The 8,512-nt window shown below is 42.0% G+C and overlaps 1 long non-coding RNA gene across 1 annotated transcript; it reads right to left on the reverse strand.

The window, feature by feature from the left end:
- Positions 1-256: 256 nt before the first annotated feature.
- Positions 257-7,687, reverse strand: LOC112844197 (uncharacterized). Its single transcript, XR_003216915.1, has 4 exons — positions 7,587-7,687; positions 5,084-5,233; positions 4,884-4,993; positions 257-3,055 (listed from the first exon to the last, which is right to left on the reverse strand). It is a non-coding gene; the product is annotated as an uncharacterized LOC112844197 (long non-coding RNA).
- Positions 7,688-8,512: the final 825 nt, after the last annotated feature.

The following is an 8,512-nucleotide window of genomic DNA, read 5'->3' on the forward strand; positions in this document are numbered from 1 at the left end:
CAGCCCGGAGGTCTGAAGATGATAGTTTTCCTGAGGACTTTTGATTTAACATTCATTCTCAATTATGACTTAATTGCTTTTAATTGTTCATCAGCTATGGCCACTCTAATCCTGAGATGTTTACTCATCAAACATTTTGTAATGCCAGTTGTTAATAAAACAAACGACGGAGGAGAATCAATCCCGCTTCGGCCTCCTCGACGGCACATTAAGTTTTAAAAGTTGAAGCCAACAAATGCAATAAAATACGAGTGTGCAAACATTTTGAGATGCATTTATTTTTGCTGGTGAAATGAGACAAACTTGAGCATCAGACATAATTTCCCGTATCCTGTTTGTGCTGCATTCTCCATCGATTTTTACGGTGCAAATATCCTCTGTGTGTAAAGACAACACAAACAGGCACAAGGTAACGGTTCAATACAGGATGAGAATGCACTGAGTCTCTGGCATTCTGTGTTTCTTTCAGATAAATATTCTCAGCTTTTCTAATTTAAAATGATCCCTGCTGGGAGAACACAAATGATTTACTCATCTGTCTTCTTTTATGTTTGCCTGGTTCCAGACTGAGCGTAAAAGACTGAAGACCTGTCAGGCCTGCCTATAAATGAGCCTTTTGTTTGAAGAAATAACTCGCTTGTGTCATGTGAGGCAAATGAATGACAAAAAGTGAGCTTTTGTAATGGTCTGCAAAAAAATGAAGTCCAGAAAGACGAAAAGGAGGAAGAGAAACACAAATAGGGCACAGGTGGAAACAATCACAATCACAATGGGAGGAAACAAAAACAGGAAGTAAAACCAAAACAAGGCACATGAGGTGAGAAAGTAAAACAAAAATATGATGGGTAACATGACAACAGAGACAGAAATGCAGGCGGCATGGCATGATGATGAGATAAAGGACGAGTAAGAAAGGAGAAGCTGATAACTGAGGATGTATGTAAAGGAAAGCACGACTACAGAGGATGCATTGATATGAATTTATAATTCATATTTTGGGAGTAAAACTGGGCACTTTGTCCCCCCTTGCGAATCTACACCTCTGCATGACTGTGAAGGAAAGAAATAACAAACCAAACCAGCCCAAGGAAGTAACAGCTTTTTCTTTTATAGTTTCCTATCTCCCTTTAAGGTTTTCCAACAGAGTTTTCCTAAAGATCTGAAACAGTCCCTCGTCAATGCTAGAGATTGTACTGAGGTTGTGTTATGTGAATATTTTCCTTCACTGACAAAAACTGAAAAATCAGAAAGCTGTCTGTCATTTTGACAGATTAGAACACAGATAGTGGGATTAACACTAAATAATTCACTCGCAGCGACCGTGAAGAACAGAGCTGTCAGCATCCGTGGGCGGTCTCTATCATAACACGAGATTAAACACAAGAATAAACTCGTCTGTGACCTCTGCAGGGTCAGAGGTGCAGAGACAGTTCATACGTTAGGGTTTCCTCACAGGTGAAGTGAGCACCTCAAAAATCAGAAAGTCTCACGCTTGGTAACTTTACCGACTGTAAATGTAACTTAAGTATCCCGCAGAGCGAGGGGACCAGCCTTCAGAAGAATATACAAACAGACGTAAACAGGTTGGAAAAGATGTAAAACGGAATAAAATAATCAGCTCTACAGCAGCGGCAACATCACCTGATGCATCTGATTATGTTCAAAAATCAAGTAAATTAAGTCTGCTTAGCTCGTGTGTCTCCGTTTAGGCACAAAGACTCGGTTGTACCTGCGGAAAAAAACAATTTTGTGATATGAAAAGTGTTTGTTTTCTCTCTGTGACCTCATAAACGCTGACTCTTCTGTGTGTGTGTGCTAGTTTCTGTGATTGAGCTGTTTTTGAAAGTGTAACACTGTTAAATGTCCTAAATTTATCTGTTTGTACCATTTTTTTTTCGAATTCTGGAAAAAAACACCAGTGAGGAACCAGCAAACGGTGAAATTTACCCAGAGTTGTGTTTCAATCAATTCCTGGAAAAGCAACATTTATACTGCGACCGCAGCAAGTCACAGGCTAGCTGAGCGTAAGAAGAAGTGGGTTATGAATGCAAATCAGCATCATTAGATTTACTCAATACACTGAATGAAGACGAGTCTGATGCCGGCGGTCGTGTGAGGCCGTCCCACCCTTCGCTTGAAGATTGATACACTGCAGCACTCACATAATGGAAGCAATAAATCGAGCTGGCCTGTTTATTTTTGTCAAACCGCCTGTTGCCCTGTCTAATTACTGAGATCGATATCACACACGGACCCCACGCTCATGTCTGCGGGCCAGCCTGAAATTTAAACACACTCAGAAAATCTTGTGTAAATATTTTATAAATAAAGATTATTATCATCCTTCAGCCTAACTCTGGGGGAGGATGTGTCGCCTGTTAAGGATTTATAAGGAAGCTGGGAGTGATCTTTGACACTAACTCTTAATAAACTCATAAATTCCGTTATTCACTTTGTTCGGCTTTGGCTGCTTGCAAAGGTGAAGCTGCTTTCCCAAATCTGAGGCCAGGAAAAGGTGGCCAGGATGGGAATGAGCTGCTGCCTCATGTGGAGGAGTTCAAGTATCTCTGAGTCTTGTTTCAAGGATTCTCATTTATATTCTATCCTTATGTGCCTTTGATAGCACAAAACCTATCTGTGGCTGAGAGTGCACCACCAGAGTTCAACAGTCTCCAGGACGAAGCTGTTCCTCCGTCTGGTGGTTCTGCTCTTGATGCTGTGCAGACTCCTGCTCGAGGGGGAGAAACGGTGTACGTCCTGGCTGAGTAGGGCCCAGTTCCTGCATCTGCTGGTGTAGATTTCCCATGGTGGTGGTGGAGAAGGTACTCTCTACATTCCTCTGTGCAGCTTTCACCACCATCAGCAGAGCCTTCCTCTCTGCCACAGAGCAGCTGCCATGACACACAGAGATGCAGGAGCACAGGACGCTCTCCACCACACTTCTCTAGAATAACCCCAACCCTAAGGAAAAAACAGAGGTGGTGGTGTGCCTTCTTAACCAGGAAGGAAGTTGTGTGGCTCCAGGTAAGCTCCTCAGAGAGATGAGTCAATTTGCCTGGATAAATAAAGGATAATGAATGAGACGAAATTAACAAGAACGCCTCCTGGACCCTCCTACATGAGGGTTTTCTGGCATGCCCAACTGGGAAGAAGACCTGGGGTGAACCCAGGAAACACACTTTGCTGAGATGGCTGGGGAGATGAAGGCTCTTCGCTCCATAACCCAAACCCAATAAGTGGTAGAAAATGATGGGTGGATGCTTCAAAAAGCTGAAAAATCTATATGTAGAGGTGGATTTATAAACCTCTGATCAGCTGATATAAAGAGGTAAACCTCACCATCAGACGACAAATCTCTAACAGTTTTTATTTGAAAGCCACCAAAACACCGAACGCTGCTCAGAAATAGTTTTCAAATCTGTGCAATAACTTTTATCCATGTGCAATATATTCTGGAATCTGGAATGTTGACCTGATGGATGCCTGGACAAAGTCTTGCAGCCATAAACATCACAATATTTAGCCACTGACTGCCAGTAACAAGAATGCAAGTATCAGCCAATAAATCTATGTATCCTTACAAATCCTGTTAGGACGGGCTGTGGCTGTACTGGACAACAAAATGCTCCTGATGCATCCCCATGAGTGGGTGCGTGACAGAAAAAAGTTCTGCATGAATGCGTGTGAATGGGTGCATGTGGCTCGTATGCGAGCACACTGAGTGCTCAGTAAGCACCATTTAGGGGCCGTTTTAAAGCATATTACAGTTAAGTGGTTGGAACCTAGCATTCAGCATTTGGATACAAACTCTGGGAACTTTATTGGAAGGAACAAATAACCTGCATGTCTGTAATGGCCTAATAAGCCCACTAAAAGTTGCCATATAACTCTCTGTAATCATCACTGAAGATTCTCTGTAGGTTCCCTTCACCACGGGCCGAAACGCCTTTCCACACTGAACATCAGGAATATAAAAAAAACAAAACAAACGGAGCCGCCTTAAGTGTATGCACATGCAGCGATTACCAGATAACAGGATGTACGCACCCACACCACCACCTTCCCCCAAAAACAAACTAACTAAAAACACAGATTTACTCCTCCACCCAGAAAATTGCTCCAGCATGCTCAGAGACCACCTCTTTAAGCAACACTTATTTCATTATGCATTGTTGTCTTAAATATAGCAATATCACTTTCAGCTGCCTGAGACTGAGATGTGCCTGTTAGCTGAAACCACTTCTTTATATTTATTGCCTCAGCCTCAAAAAGTGCTAATGATTTTCAGACCTTTCTCCCTAATTCATCCAACAGCTGAACTAGCAGCTGTATGCCCACAGAGACAGCCCATCAAAATCTCTGAGCTGCATTCTTCTTCTCTCTTTTCGCTTCTTTCACTCTATTTTTCATCTTTGTTTTTATGCGTACTGGCTCGAGTCAACATTCCTTTGTCTCTCTTTACAGTCTTCGCTTCATCTAACTTCTTTTATTTTTGGTCTTCTGAGCAGAAATGAAGCAGCTGTGTCTGTTATCTATACGTGGACTCAGAAGTTGCCAAGTGGCCTAGATGGTGCACATCCAAACCGCCAAGGCCGACTGCAATTCCTCTAATGTCCACCGGAGGATGGCCCGTTTTTTTTTTTTGTTTTTTGTTTTTTAAAGAAACGTGCTTTCAGTTCTACAGTTACATATGGGAGTGACTGTGGAGTGGTTGGCATGCCCAGATCATCGAGTATTTGATGGGCCCTAGGCAGCTTGTTTTCAGGATCAGACTTTTTTTTTAATATATATAAATAATTAGACATATCATACAGGTGCGTGTCCATACATGAGCACAGAATATCTCAAAATGGAGAGGCTGTACCTTACTGAAAAAAACACACCTCTATCTGTCTGATTTCCTGGTGATCTCCTCCTCTTTTTCCTCCTTTCAGCACCTCCTGGCAGTACCAGGGTCTTGTGTTGAAAGAATAGTGAAGTAGAGCCCAGGGAGCTTTTACAAGGAAAAGCACTTTTTGTATAGAAAAGGAATAAATATTATTGTTATCTTTGTTGAAAACAGAACAGTTTCCTGGATACTCACTTCTATGGTTTGACATGTAGCAGGTCTCCCCTCCACCGTGATTGTGAGCTGCTAGCTTGCATCCCCGTTTTTATTTTTTTCCCCTGTCGTGCTGTTTTCATTTGGTTTGGAAGTACCGTATCCACTACAGGTTGCCTCCCACCAGGTGACCTGTGCAATCACATTGCAATAGAAAGTGGTGATGTTGATGTTGAGGATGTCGCTCGTGTGAAAAATAAAGTGTGAATTTTGTAAGGAGGCTGCCATCGTGTTTTACTCCAGCCTGACTGAGCCATTAGTTTTTTAAGCAGATGGTAAAATCTGGTACAAAAATGGAGGCTTGATCACAAAATCAAAGTGGAGAGCAGCACTCGACAGGTGAAGACTGAACTAATGCAACGAGTGAGTGTCAAAACAAGAAACTTCCAGCTAGACTACAACAGATTGTCCTTCTACTACAACAGGATGTGCTGAAAAACATCAAACAACTCTGTGGTTGGATTGTTTTTCATTCTCACCTCAAAGACGTTAGCAGTTTTGCAGCAAAGGGAGTTGTTCTACCAAAAATATTACCATATAATTATACTACAAAGAAAAGAAAAAAATATTATGAAGTGAGAATAAACACACATTATCTGCATTATCTTTTTTTTCCAAAAATCAGACTGCTAACATGTGAGAAACGCAGAGTTTCCCAGGAAAGGAGTGAAACATTCCTGGGAGGTAGTCATTTTAAAACCACGGGAAGCCCTTCAGCCGCGGGTGCACGTGCGAGCGGCCGCAGGTCCATTCCCAGAGAGTTTTCAGATCGTTTGGACGTGGTCTGAAGTGGATGTCTGGAATGTAAATCTCACCCCTGGCTGATTTCTGGATGAGGGGCAGCATGTGTCTGAATGTGCAGCTGAGGACAATTTCCTCACAATCACTCTGAGTGGATTTTTCTTGCTCGTTAATTAATCCGAACTGTGAGAATACGCACTCCTTCGCTTTGCAGGTGGACACTTACAAACCCACACAGACACGCAGTACACAGTGGAGAAAATCAAACCCACTCTGAAGTGTGTGCATGCAATCAGCCTCTCCACCCTAACTGCTGCCGCTGCTCCTCCACCTCTCTCTCTCGCTCTTTCTGGGAGAAAATAATTTGGCCGGTCGCTCTGGACCAAGAATCTCTGTAAAGTGGTAGTGGGCAGCAGATTCTCAGAAGGAGGTAAAGATTTTGGGTGGAGGAAGAGCAATTACTCCACGGGGATCTCTGGAAGCAATTATTCCACCATCCAAATGCCCCTGAAACAATTCACCGACCGCCATCAAACACACACAAACTGCTCTGCCAACCTATTGTACTGAGTCACCACATCATTGCTTGCAGAATTGTATTAACCTCATTTACCGTGCATACGCCCACACAAAGAAACTGAGCTAGAAAATAAACAGTTGGCCGGCTCAGATAATAACTGGTGAGACAGTTATGTAGAAAATGTGGTGTATGAAAATACTCGGAGAGTGAAGCAGGGATGGTATGAGGTAACGCCGTCTACCTCCCGTAAACACACCCCACGGATCCGTTTGATTACACTTTGAAACATATGGGACCTCTGGGAAGGTTTTTGTAGATGTCGCTTTGGGGATTAAAACGTTCTTGATATTTTCTGACCGGGGGACCTTCACCTAGGCTAGTAGAATAGATTGAATTGGTCCTTCTCAGTGTTTTGATGTTATTTTGTTGAGAGTAGCATGAACCTCTGGATGATCACTGGCAATTGGAAGTCAGTTAAACAGGTCACCTGTTTTTGAACAGACTGACTGCAGTCACCTTCAGACAGACTCAATCTCTCAAACTCTTTTGCAATGTGTCCCTTTTCAGGAGGAGAATCAACTCAACTGGTTGCCAAATGGCTGTATTCTGGTCATATTCTGGTTGCTGAGTGCCCGTGTTACTCACAGCCTTCGAGTAATAGCGTCGCTACTTTTGGAGGAATTTCTGTTTAAAAACTAGAAGTTTCTGCCTGGAGTCTGAATCCAAGTCATTAATTTTAATTTCTGTGCATGTAGACGGCAACAGATTAGCAATTTTTGCTGATTAATCACAGGTAATTACCATTAATCGCAAACAGAATGCATATAACCATGGCAACCTGACCCAAACTGACTGACTCAGTGTGTGGCGCTCTCCAACCGCTGAACAATAAAGTTGCTTCTTCTGGTGTTGTCGATGGCACAAAATTTGTGGAAATAGCCACACACTTATCCTCTCGTGACAAAATGAAAGCTAAACTTTCTCAAAATACAATTTAAGGTTATTTTTATCATAAGTAGAATAAAATAATTGGAAATGTGTCACAGATTTTTGGTACAACATAAAGAAAACCAAAGAATTACAGAAACGTTGCCTCTCATAAACCCTTAACTAATCAGCAAGTGAGAAAAAACTAAACACAAGTACAACAAAAATATAACGTGGGATTTCTTTTGTGTAGAAGTAGGTGTAAATCATTTTAGCAGGTGAGATTCATTTGCTTACTATTCATTGAGGAACACCCGTGGAGCGCCCACTACTGCGCACCCTGCTGATCTGCAGCCAATTTCTGCACAACAGGACCAACAGACCGGCTCTGACATGACTGCTACAGCTCTGTTTTCAAACTAGTACCAGTATGATTGCCTACAGGTGAGGCATCACAACACTGTTACTTCAAACCAGCATACTCTAATGCTAATAAAGTAAATCAGTGGAATGAAAGGACTAAGCTAGAGTTACTGTCTCATTTTATTTTATTTTTTGGAGCTCATCTTCAGCCTACTCTTTCTCACTCTGTGGGATAAAAAAAATTCACCAGCTCACTGATGAACTAATCTAGGTTTAAGGTTAATATCTAACCTTTTTAAGAAAAAAAAATCTTTCACTTTTTGGTAAATCCAAAATGAAAAAATCTGCAACGCCAAAACGAATGACTGAGTCTTTATTTGAAAGGTCACATCCTCTAGTTTCTGAGAATTTGCCTGTTTGGCATGAAGCTCAAACAGGAGCTCGTTGCCTAACCCTGACCCTGAATTTCATCCTCAACTGTAGGATCTTAACGCTTAATTGTCACATTAAGGTTACATTTAACACCTGTGCCTGACCCTGTATTTTACCATATTTTTTACTGTAACGTTGAGAAAGATCAAGAAACGTTGAAGCTCGCCTGATGGAGGCTCAAGAAAGAAAAACTCTTCGTGGAGCTTCGATCTTTTCACAACCCAGAATCCAGCCATCGATGGATGCATAGGGGGCATCATCGAGACAGCTGAAAATTCCCGACCCCACATGTGTCGATGGTGATCTGGTGGATGTGAAGAAGTTAAACCAGAGCTGAACCTCCATTTACCCTTTTTGGGGTAATTAAGCGTTCTTGGCTGCGTTGTATAATGTTAATTATTTTTAATTTATGTAATAACTATGGTGAA

Source organism: Oreochromis niloticus, linkage group LG16 (genome assembly GCF_001858045.2).
Source record: "Oreochromis niloticus isolate F11D_XX linkage group LG16, O_niloticus_UMD_NMBU, whole genome shotgun sequence".
NCBI lineage: Eukaryota > Metazoa > Chordata > Actinopteri > Cichliformes > Cichlidae > Oreochromis > Oreochromis niloticus.